Source organism: Sus scrofa, chromosome 3, assembly GCF_054392235.1.
Source record: "Sus scrofa isolate SSC_HxYL_T2T_F1_AM1 chromosome 3, Sscrofa_HxYL_maternal_Yorkshire_Landrace_v2.0, whole genome shotgun sequence".
Classification (NCBI taxonomy): Eukaryota; Metazoa; Chordata; class Mammalia; order Artiodactyla; family Suidae; genus Sus; species Sus scrofa.
The window spans coordinates 12,445,262-12,463,115 of NC_139385.1; the positions used below are offsets into that span (position 1 = coordinate 12,445,262).

Below are 17,854 nucleotides of genomic sequence, written 5' to 3' on the forward strand. Positions count from 1 at the left end.
AAAAAAAAAAAAAAAAAAAAAAAAGAGGCACTGCAACCAAGCACCGTATGCTGTTGTTCTCACTCCCCTGGGAACACACCTACCCTGCAGCTGCCACTGCCAAACGCTCTGGGCGATGCCCACACACTTGGTCACTGTCCCTTCCCAAGGCCCTACAACTAGGAGCAGCTGGTACAGCACCTCCTGCCTGGGCTAAGTGGGATAGGGTGCTTCTTGCATGGTCTGCAAGTGGCGGGATTATCTGACTCTAGAGGTGGGTGTGGCCCACCGCCACTGGGGATCCCTGAACAAGAACCACCTGCGGCCCCAACCACCTCCGAAGGCACCACAAAGGAGGACACAGCGACGGAACACCACCTGTTGTTGCTCTCGCTCCCCTGGGAGCAACCCGCCCAGCTACTGCCACTGCTAAATGCTCTGGGCAATGCCCAGACGCTTGATCACTGTCCCTTCCCAGGAACCTGCAACGAGGAGCAGCTGGTGCAGCACCTCCTCTGGGGGCTAAGCAGGATGAGGTGCTTCTTGCATGGTCTACAGGAGGCAGGAGCAAACCACTGTAGTTATGTCTGGCTCCAGAGGTGGGAGTGGCTCGCCACCACTAGGGGTCCATGAACAGGCACCACTTGCAGCCCCAGTCACCTTAAGGGCACCACAGAGGAGGGTGTTGTGACTGAACACCATCTGTTGGCGCTCTCACACCCTTGGGAACACAATGACCCTGCTGCTGCCACGGCTGAATGCTCTGGGCAGTACCCACATGCCCGATCTCTGTCACTTTTCAAGATCCTACAACTTGGAGCAGCCTGTGCAGCACCTCCAATGTGGGCTAAGTAAAACGGGGTGCTTCATACATGGTCTACAGGTGGCGGGGGCAAACCACTGCAGTTACGACGGACTCCAGAGGTAGGCGTGGCCCGCTACCACTAGGCGACCCTCCACAGGCACCACCTGTGGTTCCAACTGCCTCAGAGGAGGGCAGTGCAATCGAACACTAGCTGTTGCTGCTCTCATTCTCCTGGGGTCTCAAGCATCCTGCTGCTGCCAAATGCTCTGGGCACCTTGTAGATCTGCCCAGAGCTCATGACCACTTCCCAGGGCCCTGAAACTAGGAGTAGCCTGTACCACCTTCCTGCAGGTTCTTGCTGCTGTTGAGAGCCCAACGACCAGGCACTGACTGCTGGCCCTACCCACTGCCTCCTTCTCCGTGAAGACACACTGAGCATCCTGGGGATAACAGCCTGCTCACACCAAAGAAAGAGACAGCAAATATTCAAATTCCCACAGCAAAAATAAATAGCAACTGCCCCCCCCAAAAAATTACAAAGGGGTGCTCTTGCATAGAAGTAGCCTTACAAGACTATAGTTTGGCCTCCCTAAACTCACAGAAAAAAACATAAGCAAGACGAAGAAGCTCAGAAACCAATCCCAGTTAAAGGAACAGGAGAATTCACCTAAAGCAGTCACAATGAAACAGACCTCTGCAGTCTGACAGACATTGAGTTCAAAAGGGAGACAGTGAAAACACTGAAGGAATTAAGGCTGAATATCAAGGAATTAAGAGAGGATATGAACAGTAATGCAGATTTCTTTTTTCTTTTTTTTTTGTCTTTTGTCCTTTTAGGGCCACACCCACAGCACATGGAGGTTCCCAGGCTAGGGGTCTAATCAGAGCTGTTGCTACTGGCCTTTGCCAGAGCCACAGCAATGCCAGGTCCGAGCCATATCTGTGACCTATACCACAGCTCATGGCAACGCCAGATCCTTAACCCACTGAACAAAGTCAGGGATAGAACCCACAACCTCATGGTATTTTCTTTTTTTTTTTTTGGTCTCAGATTCCTTTAGGAAGGAACTAGAAAATATAGGAGGAGCCAAGAAAAATTAGAAAATTCATTTGCAGAGATGCAAACTAAGCTAAAGCTACTAAAGAGCAGAATGAATACTGCAGAGGAACGAATCAGTGACTTGGAAGATGGAGTAATGGAAATCACCCAATCAGGACAGCAGACAGAAAACCAAATGAAAAAACATGAAAGCAATATGAGATCTATGGGATGATATAATGCGGGCCAATCTATGCATGATAGGAATTCCAGAAAGAGAATACAAAGAAAAGAGGATTGAAAATATATTTGAAGAAATTATGTCTAAAAACATTCCAAATATAAAGGAAACTGATATCAAGATATAGGAAGAAGGGGTTCCCGTCACGGCTCAGTGTTTAACAGATCCGACTAGGAATGATGAGGTTGTAGCTTCGATCTCTGGCCTTGCTCAGTGGGTTAAGGATCTGGCGTTGCTGTCAGCTGTGGTGTAGGTTGCAGATGCTACTCGGATCCCGTGTTAGTGTGGCTCTGGTGTAGGCCGGCTACAGCTCCGATTAGACCCCTAGCCTGGGAACCTCCATATGCCATGGGTGCAGCCCTAGAAAAGACAAAAAAAAAAAGACAAGATACAGGAAGAAGGGAGAGCCCCAAACAAGTTGAACCAAAATAGCACCACAAAAAGACATATTATAATAAAAATGGTAAAAGTTAAAGACAAAGACAGGATTTTAAAGGCAGCAAGAGAAAAGCAAAGCGTTAATTATAAGGGAACCCCCATAAGGCTATCAGCTGATTTCTCTACAGAAACACTACAGGCCAGAAGGGAGTGGCAAGATATATTTAAAGAGCTGAAAGGAAAAAATGTGCAACCTAGAATATTCTGTCCAGCAAGAATATCACCTAAACTAGAAGGGGAAATAAAGAATTTCTCCAACAAACAAAATCTAAAAGAGTATAACAATAGTAAACCCATTATAAAAGAAATACTGAAAGGGCTGCTATAAATTTAAAAAAAAAAGTAAGAAGAAATAGGATGGAGGAAACCACAATTGGAAAGCAGTCCCTTAAATAAGCCAGCATAGAGATCTAAACATGAAGATGTTTAAAAAAAAAAGACTTCAAAATCATACAATGTGGGGAAGGAAAGTAAGAAAATATAGATCTTTTTTTTTAATTTTAATGATGTGTTTGAGCCTATATGACTATCAGGCTAAAGCTAGCAGATATAGGAAGGGGTTAACATACTTAAAAAACAGGGCAACCACAAATCAAAACCAAACATTACATTCACGAAAACTGAAAAGTACTCAATCGTAAAATAAATGGAAATCATCCAACCAAAAAAAGAAAGGAAGAAAAGAGAAACACAGAATCAACTGGAAAACAAAGTTTAAAATGGCAATAAATACATATCTATCAATAATTACCTTAAATGTCAATGGACTGAATGCTCCAATCAAAAGACACAGAGTGGCAGATTGGATAAAAAAGCAAAAACCTTCAATCTCCTGTCTATAGGACTCACCTTAGGGCAAAGGACACATATAGATTGAAAGTGAGGCTGGGAAAAGATACTTAACGCCAATGGACAAGACAGGAAAGCAGGAATTGCAATACTCATATCAGACAAAATAGACTTTAAAATTAGGCCATAAAGAAAGACAAAGAAGGACACTATTTAATGGTTAAATGATACAGTCAAGAAGAAGATATTACAATCGTCAATATATGTGCCCCTAATATAGGAGCACCCAGATACCTCCAACAAATACTAACAGACATAAAAGGAGAAATGGATGGGAATACAATCATAGTAGGAGACTTTAACACCCCACTCACATCAATGGACAGATCCTACAGAGAGAAAATCAGTAAGACAACAGAGATCCTAAAGGACACAATAGAAAAGTTAGACTTAATCGACATTTTTAGGATATTATATCCCAAAAAATCAGAATATACATTCTTCTCAAGTGCACATGGAACATTCTCAAGGTATCTTCTCTGACCACAATGGCATGAAACTAGAAATCAACCACAGGAAAAGAAATGAGAACTGACTAAACGGAGACTAAACAACATGCTACTAAATAACCAATGCATCAATGAAGAGATCAAGAAGGAAATTAAAAAATACCTCAAGACAAATGATAATGAAGACACAACCACTCAAAATTTATGGGATGCCACAAAAGCAGTGCTTAGAGGGAAGTTCATAGCCATACAGGCTTTCCTCAATAAAGAAGAAAAATCTCAAATCAACAACAACCCACCACCTAAGTGAATTAGAAAAAGAAGAACAAACAAAATCTCAAGTCAGCAGAAAGAAGGAAATCATAAAGATCAGAGAGGAAATCAATAAAATAGAGATTCAAAAAACAATAGAAAAAAAAATCAATAAAACCAAGAGCTGGTTCTTTGAAAAGATAAACAAAATTGACAAACCTCTGGCCAGACTCACCAAGAAGAGAGAAAAAACCCAAATAAACAAAATAAGAAATGAAAAAGGAGAAGTCACAATGGAAAATACAGAAATACAAAAAACCATGAAAGAATACTAGGAACAATTCTATGCCAACAAATTTGACAACCTAGAAGAAATGGACAACATTCTAGAGACTCTCAGCCTGCCAAAACTGAATCAAGACGAAATAGATCAGGAGTTCCCGTCGTGGCGCAGTGGTTAACGAATCCGACTAGGAACCATGAGGTTGCAGGTTCAATCCCTGGCCTTGCTCAGTGGGTTAACGATCCGGCGTTGCCGTGAGCTGTGGTGTAGGTTGCAGACGCGGCTCGGATCCCGCGTTGCTGTGGCTCTGGCGTAGGCCGGTGGCTACAGCTCCAATTCGACCCCTAGCCTGGGAACCTCCATATGCCGTGGAAGCGGCCCAAGAGAGAGCAACAACAACAAAAGACAAAAAGACAAAAAAAAAAAAAAAAAAGAGAAGAAGAAATAGATCAAATGAACAGACCAACCACTAGAAATAAAATTGAATATGTCATAAAAACACTCCCTACAAATAAAAGTCCAGGACTAGACCGCTTCACAGGCAAATTCTACCAAACATACAAAGAGGAATTTATACGCATCCTCCTTAAACTATTTCAAAATGTTGAAGAAGAAGGAACACTCCCAAAGACATTTGATGACACCACCATCACCCTAATTCCAAAACTAGACAAAGACCACCAAAAAAGAAAACTATAAGCCAATATCTTTGATGAATACGAAGCAAAAATTCTCAACAAAATTTTAGCCAACCAAATCCAACAACATGTAAGAAAGATCACACACCATGACCAGGTGGGTTACATCCCAGATTCACAAGGATGGTTTGACATATGCAAATCAATCAACATCATACACATTGACAAAAGAAAACTCAAAAACCACATGATCATCTCAATAGATGCAGAAAAAGCATTTGACAAAGTCCAACATCCATTCTTGATAAAAACTCTTACCAAAGTGGCTACAGAGGGAACATACCTTAACATAGTAAAAGCCATTTATGACAAACCAATAGCCATATAATATTCAATGGAGAAAAGCTGAAAGCCTTCCCACTAAAATCTGGAACAAGACCAGGATGCCCACTCTCACCACTGTTATTCAAGATAGTACTGGAAGTCCTAGTCACAGCAATCAGACAAACAAAAGAAATAAAAAGTACCCAAATTGGAGGAGAAGGGGTAAAACTGTCACTATATGCAGATGACATGATACTAATATATAGAAAACCCTAAGGACTCAACCCAAACACTACTTGATCTGATCAACAAATTCAGCAAAGTAGCAGGATATAAGGTTAACATTCAGAAATCAGTTGCATTTCTGCGTAATAACAATATGTTAGAATAGGAATACAAAAATACGATACCTTTTAAAATTGCACCCAAATCAAATATCTGGGAATACACCTGACCAAGGAGGTGAAAGATTTATATGCTGAGAACTATAAAACATTAATCAAGGAAATTAAAGAAGATGTAAAGAAATGGAAAGCTGTTCCATGCTCCAGAGTTGAAGAAATTAATATTGTAAAAATGGCCATACTACCCAAAGCAATCTATAAATTCCATGCAATCCCTATCAAGTTACTCATGACATTTTTCATGGAACTAGAACAAACAATCCAAAGATTTATATGGAACCATAAAAGACCCAGAATCGCCAAAGCAATCCTGAGGAACAAAAACCAAGCAGGAGGCATCACTCTCCCAGACCTCAGCCAATATTACAAAGCCACGGTCATCAAGACAGTGTGGTACTGGTACCAAAACAGACAGACAGACCAATGGAACAGAATAGACCCAGAAATACACCCAGGCACCTACGGTCAATTAATCTTTGACAAAGGAGGCAAGAACATAAAGTGGGAAAAAGACAGTCTTTTCAGCATGTGATGCTGGGTAAACCGGCCGGCCACATGCAAATCAATGAAACTGGAACACACCCTCACACCATGCACAAAAAAAAAAAAAACCTCAAAATGGATGAAAGACTTAAATGGAAGACAAGACACCATCAAACTCCTAGAAGAGAACATACGTAAAACATTCTCTGACATCAACCTTACCAATGTTTTCTCAGGTCAGTCTCCCAGAACAACAGAAATAAAAGCAAAAATAAACCAATGGGACCTAACGAAACTGACAAGCTTCTGCACAGCAAAGGAAACCATAAAGAAACCAAAAAGACAACTTACAGAGTGGGAGAAAATAGTTTCAAATGATGCAACTGACAAGGGCTTAATCTCTAAAATACGCAGACAACTTATACAACTCAACAGCAAAAAAGCCATTTTGAAAAATGGGCAAAAGACCTGAATGGACATTTCTCCAAAGAAGATACACAGGTGGCCAACAAGCACATGAAAAAATGCTCAACATCCCTGATTATTAGAGAAACGCAAATCAAAACTACTATGAGGTACCCCTTCACACCAGTCAGAATGGCCATAGTAAGTCCACAAACAACAAATGCTGGAGGGGGTGTGGAGAAAAGAGACCCCTCCTGCACTGTTCATGGGAATGCAAATTGGTACAACCGCTATGGAAAACAGTATGGATGGAGTTCCTGTCATGGCACAGTGGAAACGAATCCAACTAGGAACCATGTGGTGGCGGGTTTGATCCCTGGCCTCACTCAGTGGGGTTAAGGATCCCACATTGCCGCGAGCTTTGGTGTAGGTCATGGATGTGGATGCAGCGTTGCTGTGGCTGTGGCCTAGGCCAGCGGCTACAGCTCCGATTGGACCCCTAGCCTGGGAACCTCCATGTGGCGCAGGTGCGGCCCTGAAAAGCCAAAAAAAAAAAAGAAAGAAAGAAAGAAAAGAAAAAGAAAACAGTATGGAAGTACCTTAGAAAACTATATGTAGACCCAGCAATTCCACTCTTGCACATCTATCTGGACAAAACTTTCCTTGAAAAAGACACATGAATCCACATGTTCATTGTATCACATTAGCCAAGACATGGCCATTGACAGATGATTGGATTAGGCATATATTTGGTATATACACACAATGGAATACTACTCAGTCATAAAAAAGAATGACATAATGCCATTTGCAGCAACATGGACGGAACTAGGGTCATACTAAGTGAAGTAGTCAGAAAGAGAAAGACAAATACCATATGATATCCCTTATACATGGAATCTAATATATAGCACAAATGAACCTTTCCACAGAAAAGAAAATCATGGACTTGGAGAAGAGATTTGTGGTTTCCAAGGAGGAGGGGGAGGGAGTGGGATGGACTGGGAACTTGGGGTTAACAGGTGCAGACTATTGCCTTTGGAATGGATAAGCAATGAGATCCTGCTGCGTAGCACTGGGAACTATACCTAGTCACCTATGACAGAGCATGATAATGTGAGAAAAAAGAATCTGTACATGCATGCGTAACTGGGTCACCATGCCATATACTAGAAAATTGATAGAACACTGTAAACTAGCTATTAAAAAGACAAAAACAAAAGCAAAAAAAACTTCAGCCATATCTGCCTGAGTCCCAAGTATACTTCTCTTTCTCCTAAATGGGTCTGCTTCCAGTTCTAATATTCTCTTAGATTCCGGGCAGCCCTACAAGATGGGGACATGAGTGTCAGAACATAATCAGAAGGGTCTGACCTACAATAGTGTTTGCTGGGGTTACTGTTGTTTAGAGTCTAGTTCTTAGCTTTGGTTCTGCTGCCTAGTTGTTTCAGGTCATGGTGGGATATGTAAGTCTCAGGATATGTGATTCATGTGGACTAAACTCACAAGAGACTGATGTATAAGTCTGAATTACAGTCTGTTTCCTGGCAAGGGAATGTCCAGAATTTTCATGTCCATTTTCTAGGGCATCCTCTTCCCATAAGCTGATAGGTTGGTTTGTTTACTAACCAGGAGGCTGCTTGGCAAGTATAAAATCAGAACCAGAGTCACTGGGAGGCAGCTTTGAAGAATCCTACACACAACCCATGGATGACTTGTTCTTGGCTTCCTTTCATGTGTGATGGGACTATTCATTGCCTCTCTTCTTTAAACATAACTGAATACGCTTTGTCACATTTTGCTCATTGCTCTTGTTTTACTAGACTTTTCTTGATACCTTCCCTCTGTAGAAATCTATTTTTTCATCAAATGTTTTACTGTCATTGGTTAGACAACATTTTTGTTGTTGTTGTTGTTCTGCCCTCATATTTAATTTCTGCGCTTTTTCTTACTCTTTTGGTTTGGATGTTCTCTGCCCTCTGGTGTGGCTTTGCAAATCACTGACACATCCCTTCCTGTGTGGTTTTCCTTGCAATGGTACAAGATGTGTCAATCTACTGCTTAAAGACGACACCCTCTTCCAGAGTCATAGGCATTGCCCCAAACTTGCCCTCAGCTGCAGAGACACAATCTGTTTTGGATCACAGCTAATAGAACCATGCGTGAGGCCCTAACTTAAGAGTAGCCAAGTTACTGTCTCATCTGATCTGAGAAAAAGAACCAGGCCAAATAGAGTCTTTCTGTAAACACTCTGAAGTGTGAAGGAGGGGTCAAAAAGGACTGTCGGTAGGACAAGTTTGACAGTGGGAAGCAGTGGGGTAGAAGGATGCTCTGTAATCAGTCCCCTGAGGGGCGGGGAATGCCATAACGAAGTACCACATAGTGGCTCAAACAACAGATATTTATGGCCTTAGAGTCCTGGAGGCTGGAAGCCTAAAATCAAGGTGTCGGCAGGATTGGTTCCTTCTGAGGGCTGGGAGGGAGAGCTGGTCCTGGACTCTCTCCCTGCTTCTGCAGCCTCACAAGTTCCCTAGCTTATGGAAGACACCCTCTCTGTCTTCACATCATCTCCACTTACGTGTGCCTTTCTCTGTGTCCAAATTTCCCCCTTTTGTAAGGACACCAGTCATACTGGATTACAATCCACACCAATGACCTCGTTTAAACTTCACAGCTTCCGTCAAGACCTTATTTCCAAATCAGGTCACATTCTGCGGTACTGGGGGGACACCTGCATGTCTATGACGCATGGAGGACATAGTGATACCCATATCAGTTCTCTTAGAGTCAACCTGCACCCAAGCTCAGAAGGGATCCAATGAAAGATACTGTAGGGCTATGGGCTTCGGCAAGAGCCCTTCCCTGGTCTCAGGATTGGGCTGCCTCGGGGCTGTGCCCATCAGGCTACCATTTATGTGGTGGCCACAGCAGCGGCTATAAGAAGAGACCTCAGCAGGGCTGCCAGTGGGGACAACTGGGCACAGAAAGGAAGAGGGGGTGGCGCTGGGGAGAACGGCTGTGGTATTCTCACAACTGCAGCCCCTTTTCTTTCTTTAGGTGATTATGTGTCACTTGCAATGAAAGAGTCTCAGTATGACAGTGGCCTGCCTCTAAGACCTGGGGGTGACTATCGTGGCTCCTTAACCATGACTAGCTGGGCACCAATACTAGTCACAGAAGTCCTAAGCCAAAAGTTCAGCTTCCCTCCCAATCCACCCACTCTGACAAGCTGGCTGTGTGTCCCTGGCTTCCAACCCCTTGTGTCAAACAAGGGCTCTTCCCAGCTAGAACATTCTATAAATTTTATCATAATTGGTCAATTAAACCCAAATAGTCCCTCCAACAGACAGCCTTAAAAATGCAATTTAGAAAATCCACCAAGTGGCTAAATCATGCGCCCCATAAGCTAGAGTTTATTATCTAACCATCTGGGAAGCAGACCAGAATTTCTTCCGAAATGGGAGAGTTACTTTCAGCTTATGTTATTTTTAAAAGGTAGACAAAACCCATGATATCATCCCTCTATTAATTGGTAGATATAAAAAAGCCTCCTACTAATTCTGAGTCTTAGATAAATACACAAGAGTAATAATAACCTTTGCAGAAAGGTATTGAGCGTTTAGACAGTTACTGAAGGCAAACGTTATTTGTTCCAAGAAACCTGCACAACTGGGTCTTTTGATTCTGCGTGTAAGCTGCCAGAGTAGGCAATTACTGTTCTTTTTCTATTTCTGGTCTCAAAATACCTTAGCATTCTTTCCATTGTGGTCCAACTGTCAGAGGGAAAAACCCAGCCCCAATGTGGGAAAGACGCCCTATTCCAATTCTTCAAAGAAATGAAACTCTGAAGTCTGTGTCTGGTGGGTGCAGGGGAGCAGAAGGCAGTTGTTTGTGCCCACGGCCTGCACATCACGAGCTTCTGGCTGTGCCCTGGGGCTTGGACCCACGGTCTCTCCCCTTGAGGCTGTCATGGTCTAATAATAGTCAGATAATTGCAGTGCATTGCAGTGGTTTTGGTGAAGGACACATCCAACAAGGGGCAATTACTGCGTGCCCCACATCTGCAGAAGTGAGCACTCTGTGGCCATTCAACATCATGTTTTGTAAGAATATTTAATTTTCCTTTTCACGTGCTCTTGATTGTGAAGTAAACAAAGGCAGGATATAAAGTTCTATAAATTAAAAAGAGTCCTATACAGTAGGAACCTACTTTATATATGTTACTTGAGATATATACATATTTAAACATACGCACATATTATATACCTACACGTGGTTTATACTATATTATGCATAATATATACGTATAACATATAATATATATTAGTTTATATGACATATCTATTACCATATAGTATAAGCTATGTGTAAACTCTATGTATCATATATAGAAATACAAAGAAATAAAAATTAATAGCAAGTGGTTGTTGAATGCCTACCATATAGCTTAGTGCATTCTAGAGACTCTACTGAATTCTTTGTATATCATATATCATTGAAATCTTAAATGTGTTTTTTAGTGAAATATGTCCTATATGCAAACGAGTGGCTGGAACATGGGTGAAGTGCAAATAATACAAATAAACGGAACCTCCGTGTTCCACCTCCCTGTTTAGACGGCAAGACAACTTCGGTTCTCTGCCCAGCTTGATTGCAAGTCCTACCTCACTCCTCAGAAGTAACTGCTCTGCTGAAAATTGCATTACTAATTCTCTTCCACTTCTCCATTAAAAATGGTGGTAAAAGAAAAAAACAAACAAACAAACAAACCTGCATGGACCATGAGATCAAACACTTCGGACCACGCCTTTGAGTGTACCATCAAGTATGGTTAACTATCAGCACAGTTTTGTCATCAGATCTATACAACTTTTTCATCTTGCAGAGTGGAAACTATACCCATTAAGCAATGGCTTGACTGCTTTGAATACCTCATGCAGTGACTGGCTTACCTCACTTTCATGGCTTCAAGTTCCATCCGTGTTCTTGAATGTGATAGAACATCCTTCTTTTTAAAGGCTGAATAATGTTCCAGTGGATTATATGCCATATTTTCATTGTCCATTCATCTGTCAACAGAAATTTAATGTGCTTTCATATCTTGGCTACTGAAAATATATCTATATCTATGTAATGGTGGGAGGTAGGTAGCAGCATTTCTGATCCAGTAGGATCTAAGAATTTACATGCTAGGAGTTCCTGCTGTGACTCAGCGGTAATGAGTCTGAGTAGTATCCATGAGGGTGTGGGTTCAATCCCTGGCCTCGCTCAGTGGGTTAAAGGATCCCGCATTGCTGTGAGCTGTGGTGTAGGTCACAGACACTGCTTGGATCCAGAGCTGCTGGAGCTGTGTGTGGTGCAGGCCGGCAGCTGCAGCTCTGACTCCACTCCTAGCCTGGGATGGCCATTAAAAAAAAAAAAAAAAATTACCTTCTAGCATGCTTCCAAGTGATAATGTTGATACCTCTGGTCCACCTTGAGAACCACTGTTCTATAAGATACCTTCTTCTATACACAAGTCTCCACCCTCATTCGCACATACAGAGTAAGTTCATCCAGAATCGAAAACTCGGGGAGGCAGATCAAGATGGCGGAGGAGGAAGAGGCCCCGCTCGCGTTCCCTGAAAAAACACATCTCCCTGTAAAACGACTTGCACAAATCATCTACTGAATGCTGGCAGAAGAACGTAAACATCCAAAGCGGGCAAGAAACTCCTGACATAACTGGGTAGAACAAAAGAAAAAAGAGAGAGAGAGAGAGAAAAGGAATCAGGCCGGGCCTAGCATTCCCGAGAGGCAGCTGTGAAGGAGAAAAGGAACCCACCTCCTGGGAAGCCGCCTAACCATCGCGGAGATCAGTCGAGAGGGAGGAACCTCAATGTCACTGAGAAAAGCGCAACAGCGGGGGGACCCGGGAGAAAGTCTGGGCCCCCGCAGGAGAAGCAAGGTGCCCCGGTTGGAGACGCGAGAGGAGGAGGGGCGGACGCCACAGGAATCTGCCTGCGCATGCGCACGCCCACGCGGCGCAAGGCCTCTCAGAGGGCGGGGCGGCTCTGACGCAGGCCACGGGTGGCGGGAAGCCTTTTGCTCCAGCTGCAGGGGACTGGGCACTTCTTAGGTGGGCTGGGGGCAGCAGAGGGCTAAAGAGTGACCTGGTCCCTCTTAGGTGATCTACAGGCGGCAGGGACAGACTGCGGTGGTCTTCCTGGAGGTGTGGCTTGCCATCCCTGGGGGCCTGTGAGTGGGCTCCACCGATGGCCCCAGTCACTGCAGGGGTTGGCAAAAAATAAAAAAGAGGGCACTGCAACCAAGCCCCACATGTTGTTGCTCTCACACTCCTGGGAACACACCTGCCCTGCAGCTGCCACTGCCAAACACTCTAGGTGGCTCCCAGATGCTTCATCACTGTCCCTTCCCAAGACCCTACAACTAGGAGCAGTTGGTGCAGCAGCTCCTGTGTGAGCTAAGTGGGACAGGGTGCTTCCTACATGGTCTGCAGGTGGCAGGGGCAAACCACTACAGTTATCACTGACTACAGAGGTGGGTGTGGCCCACCGCCACTGGGGATCCCTGAACAAGAATCACCTGCAGCCCCAACCACCTCAGAGGGCACCACAAAGGACACAGCGACGTGAGGGAACACCACCAGTTGTTGCTCTCGCTCCCCTGGGAGCAACCCGCCCAGCTGCTGCCACTGCTAAATGCTCTGGGCAGTGCCCAGACGCTTGATCACTGTCCCTTCCCAGGAACCTGCAACGAGGAGCAGCTGGTGCAGCACCTCCTCTGGGGGCTAATAAGCAGGATGGTCTACAGGTGGAGGGAGTAAATCACCTCCGTTATCACTGACTCCAGAGGTGGACGTGGCTCACCAACACTAGGGGTCCATGAACAGTCACCACCTACGGGTCCCATTACCTCAAGGGCACCACAGAGGAGGGCATTGTGATCTAACACCACCTGTTCTTGCTCTCACACCCCTGGACGAACACCCGCCCAGGTGCTGCCACTGCTGAACGCTCTGGGCAGTGCCCACCCACTTGATCTCTGTCACTTCCCAGGATCCTGCAACTAGGAGCAGCCTGTGTAGCACCTCCTGTGTGGGCTAAGTGAGACAGGGTGCTTCTTGCGTGATCTGCAGGTAATGGGGGCAAACCACTGTAGTTATCACTGACTCTAGAGGTGGCCCTGGTCTGCTACCACAGGGGTCTCTGAACAGGCAACACTTGTGGCTCCAATTACCTCAGAGGAGTGCATTGCAATCAAACATTACCTGTTGCTGCTCTCACTCCCCTGGGAACTCACACACACTGCTGCTGCCACTGCCAAATGCTCTGGGCACCTTGTCAAGATAGTCCATGTTCCTGGGTTGGAAAAATTAGTATTGTAATTTTGGCCATACTACCCAAAGCAATCTATAGATTCCATGCAATCCCTATCAAATTACCCATGACATTTTTCATAGAACTAGAACAAACAATCCAAAGATTTATATGGAACCATAAAAGACCCAGAATCGCCAAAGCAATCCTGAGGAACAAAAACCAAGCAGGAGGCATCACTCTCCCAGACCTCAGCCAATATTACAAAGCCACGGTCATCAAGACAGTGTGGTACTGGTACCAAAACAGACAGACAGACCAATGGAACAGAATAGAGAACCCAGAAATACATCCAGGCACCTACGGTCAATTAATCTTTGACAAAGGAGGCAAGAACATAAAGTGGGAAAAAGACAGTCTTTTCAGCATGTGATGCTGGGAAACCTGGCCAGCCACATGCAAATCAATGAAACTGGAACACACCCTCACACCATGCCCAAAAAAAAAAAAAAAATGGATGAAAGACTTAAATGGAAGACAAGACTCCATCAAACTCCTAGAAGAGAACATAGGTAAAACATTCTCTGACATCAACCTTACCAATGTTTTCTCAGGTCAGTCTCCCAGAACAACAGAAATAAAAGCAAAAATAAACCAATGGGACCTAACGAAACTGACAAGCTTCTGCACAGCAAAGGAAACTTATATAAGAAACCAAAAAGACAACTTACAGAGTGGGAGAAGATAGTTTCAAATGATGCAACTGACAAGGGCTTAATCTCTAAAATACACAAACGACTTATACAACTCAACAGCAAAAAAGCCATTTTGAAAAATGGGCAAAAAACCTGAATGGACATTTCTCCAAAGAAGATATACAGGTGGCCAACAAGCACATGAAAAAATGCTCAACATCCCTGATTATTAGAGAAACGCAAATCAAAACTACTATGAGGTACCACCTCACACCAGTCAGAATGGCCATAATAAGTCCACAAACAACAAATGCTGGAGAGGGTGTGGAGAAAAGGGACCCCTCCTGCATTGTTGGTGGGAATGTAAATTGGTACAACCGCTATGGAAAATAGTATGGAGGTATCTTAGAAAACTATACATAGAACTACCATATGACCCAGCAATCCCACTCTAGGGCATATATCTGGACAAAACTTTCCTTGAAAAAGACACATGAATCCACATGTTCATTGCAACACTATTCACAATTGCCAAGACATGGAAACAACCTAAATGTCCATCGACAGATGAATGGATTAAGAAGATGTGGTATACATACATAATGGAATACTACTCAGTCATAAAAAAGAACAAAATAATGCCATTTGCAGCAACATGGATGGAATTAGAGACTCTCATACTAAGTGAAGTCAGAAAGAGAAAGACAAATACCATATGACTTCACTTATATATGGAATCTAATATATGCCACAAATGAACCTTTCCACAGAAAAGAAAACCGTGGACTTGGAGAATAGACTTGTGGTTGCCAAGGGGAAGGGGGAGCGAGTGGGATGGATTGGGAATTTAGGGTTAATAGATGCAGACTATTGCTTTTGGGATGGATTAGCAATGAGATCCTGCTGTGTAGCACTGGGAACTATGTCTGGTCACTTGTGATATAGCATGATAATGGGGGAAAAATGTATACATGTATGTGTGACTGGGTCACTTCGCTGTGTAGTAGAAAATTGAAAGAACCCTGCAAATCAGCTATAATGAAAAAAAAACATCATTAGTAAAAAGAAAAAAGAAAACTCTGAGATTTGAAACCAAAAATACTACTAACACTTCAGTTAAATTAGCCACACGTATTCTTATTGGATGAGGATGGGGGAGTAAGGGAGAGAAAAGGATCTAGGATATAATTGAATGATGAGGAAATAGAGCCCACAGAAGTCAAGACTGGTCCGCGATCACACAGTACACAGCAAAACAAACAAAATACCACCAAATCTTCCCTACATAAAATTGGCACTAAAAATGCAAAATCTACCTTGAGAACCCTTATTCCTGATCTAAACTGAGGAAGGAGAACTAAATCTCAAATAGCAAATGACACTTAAGAGATCCAAACACTGAAGGAACACGTCTCTTTTAAAACTTTTTGTTCTTTTTTTTTTTTTTTTTTTTTTGTGGAAGCATGATACACTACTGTGAAGTTGAGAAAAAAATTTAGAAACAATAAACGTATTTATGATAATGGGTGAAAAACCCATTAAGAATTTTATTAGATAAGGATGACAAAATTAACTTTCCCTGTTTTCATTTTGCTATCACTGAACATTTGTGTTTCCATAATAAAAATAGCAATGAAGAGAAAATTGGACACAGGGCATTACCTTCTTCCCTCTGCAGGGTGGAGGAGGAGGAATTCTTCTCCCTGGAAAGCTGAGGGAGGCCTACCAAGGGTTTAATTCAGGAGGGCATTGTTCACAAGAAAAGAGCAAGGCTTAAGGGGACAGCCTGCAACTTCCTTCCCCAGGTTGCTCGGGCCCCAGCTCTCCCGGACAATGTGGTTTTGAATGTCTCCGCCACCTGCTCATGGTACGGGGAGAAGGATGCTCAGGCTGCATCCTTGGCTTTTCCTTTCTGTGATGTGCCTGTTCTAAGAGGACCTACCACCTGGGAGCTATACAATGAGACGACCCATTCCTTAGAACAGCGCTTGGCCCTTGGCAAGGGGGCTCGCAGTGTCAGCTCTTATCCACCCCACACAGAAGGGTGTGATTTTTAACCACACTGTGGAAAAGTGACCCACATGGTGAAAAGAATTTTGTTGTGGAAGATATTTATCCTTTCAGTCTCTCCCCCCGAATTCTGTGCCAGGCACTCTGCGTTTGTCTCCTCTTGTGACACTAAAGACAAGACCCAGGTACCTGCCATGGCATTTGTAGTTGCCAATGGGGCAGAAACTGTCGTTAGAAAAGGATGCTGGGAGTAATGTGTCTGATGGGCAAACAAACCACAGAAACGAACAGTAAGTTTAGAGAGGAGAGATACCAACAGAGAGACGACCAGGGAACGAGAGGGAGAGAAAACATACTTTTGTTTGTTTGTTTTTCTTTTGGGAGCCGCACCTGCAGCATATATGCAAGTTCCTGGGCTAGGGACCATGCCACAGCCATGGGCAACACTGGATCCAAGCCACATCTGTGACCTACACTGCAGCTTGTGGCAACACTGGATCCTTAACCCACTGAGTGAGGACAGGGATCCAACCTGCTTCCTCGTGGAGACAACGTCAGGTTCTTAACCCACTGAGCCACAATGGGACCTCTGAAAACATTTGTTTTCCTTAACAAAACTAAGAGTATCCCCAGGATTTCAATTTGTAGAGGTCCCAGATGAACCTAAACAGAGGCTGAGGTCAAGGGGCCTCTGACCCCCATCTCTATTTACTGTTGATACTAATCAGGAGTGAGTGGTTAGTCATTTGTTCGTTTTGTTTGGCTCAAGGCAAGAGGAAGTGTTTCGCCCACGGCTTCCTGTGTCAGTGCTGTCAAAGGGAGAATATGAGGGTTTACGTGTGCTGGACCCTGAGGCTGGCCCCAGAAACGGGAATGGACCTGCTAGACAGATGAAGGTGTGGTCAGAATCCAGAGGACCATCAGATATGGGATCTTATGGGTCCTAAGCCACAAGCAATGGTGCCTTGGGTACCGGGTTTCACAACGCAACGTGGCTGAGGGGTAGTTGCATCTCCCCCGCTCTGCCTCAGACCTTGGAGGACTCCAGCCCCCAGTTGAGTGGGTTCGGTGTCTGGCAGAACAGCGGGAGGCACTCTTTGCACAGCAGGGTTTCGTGTGTTTATATTATGATATTTTTCAGTGAATCACCACGAATACATTTACCCAGTGCATTACTGCTCTCTAGTCTATTTCTAGAATATTCTTTTGTGGTTGTTCCCAAAAAGGAAGCAAGTCATTTA

General features: G+C 43.8%; 1 long non-coding RNA gene across 13 annotated transcripts in view; it reads right to left on the minus strand.

The window, feature by feature from the left end:
• LOC102157493 (uncharacterized) overlaps positions 1 to 17,854 on the minus strand; it is a 978,951-nt gene that overhangs the window by 74,454 nt on the left and 886,643 nt on the right. For 8 of the 13 annotated variants that reach the window (XR_014840338.1, XR_014840337.1, XR_014840341.1 and 5 more), the window contains exons 1-2: positions 12,414 to 12,599; positions 11,542 to 11,658 (exon numbers count right to left, since the gene is read on the minus strand). This is a non-coding gene — a long non-coding RNA (uncharacterized LOC102157493). Of the gene's footprint in view, positions 1 to 11,541; positions 11,659 to 12,019; positions 12,211 to 12,413; positions 12,600 to 17,854 lie in introns of those variants that run through there. The other 5 variants (XR_014840336.1, XR_014840342.1, XR_014840343.1 and 2 more) reach the window with 2 other exon arrangements.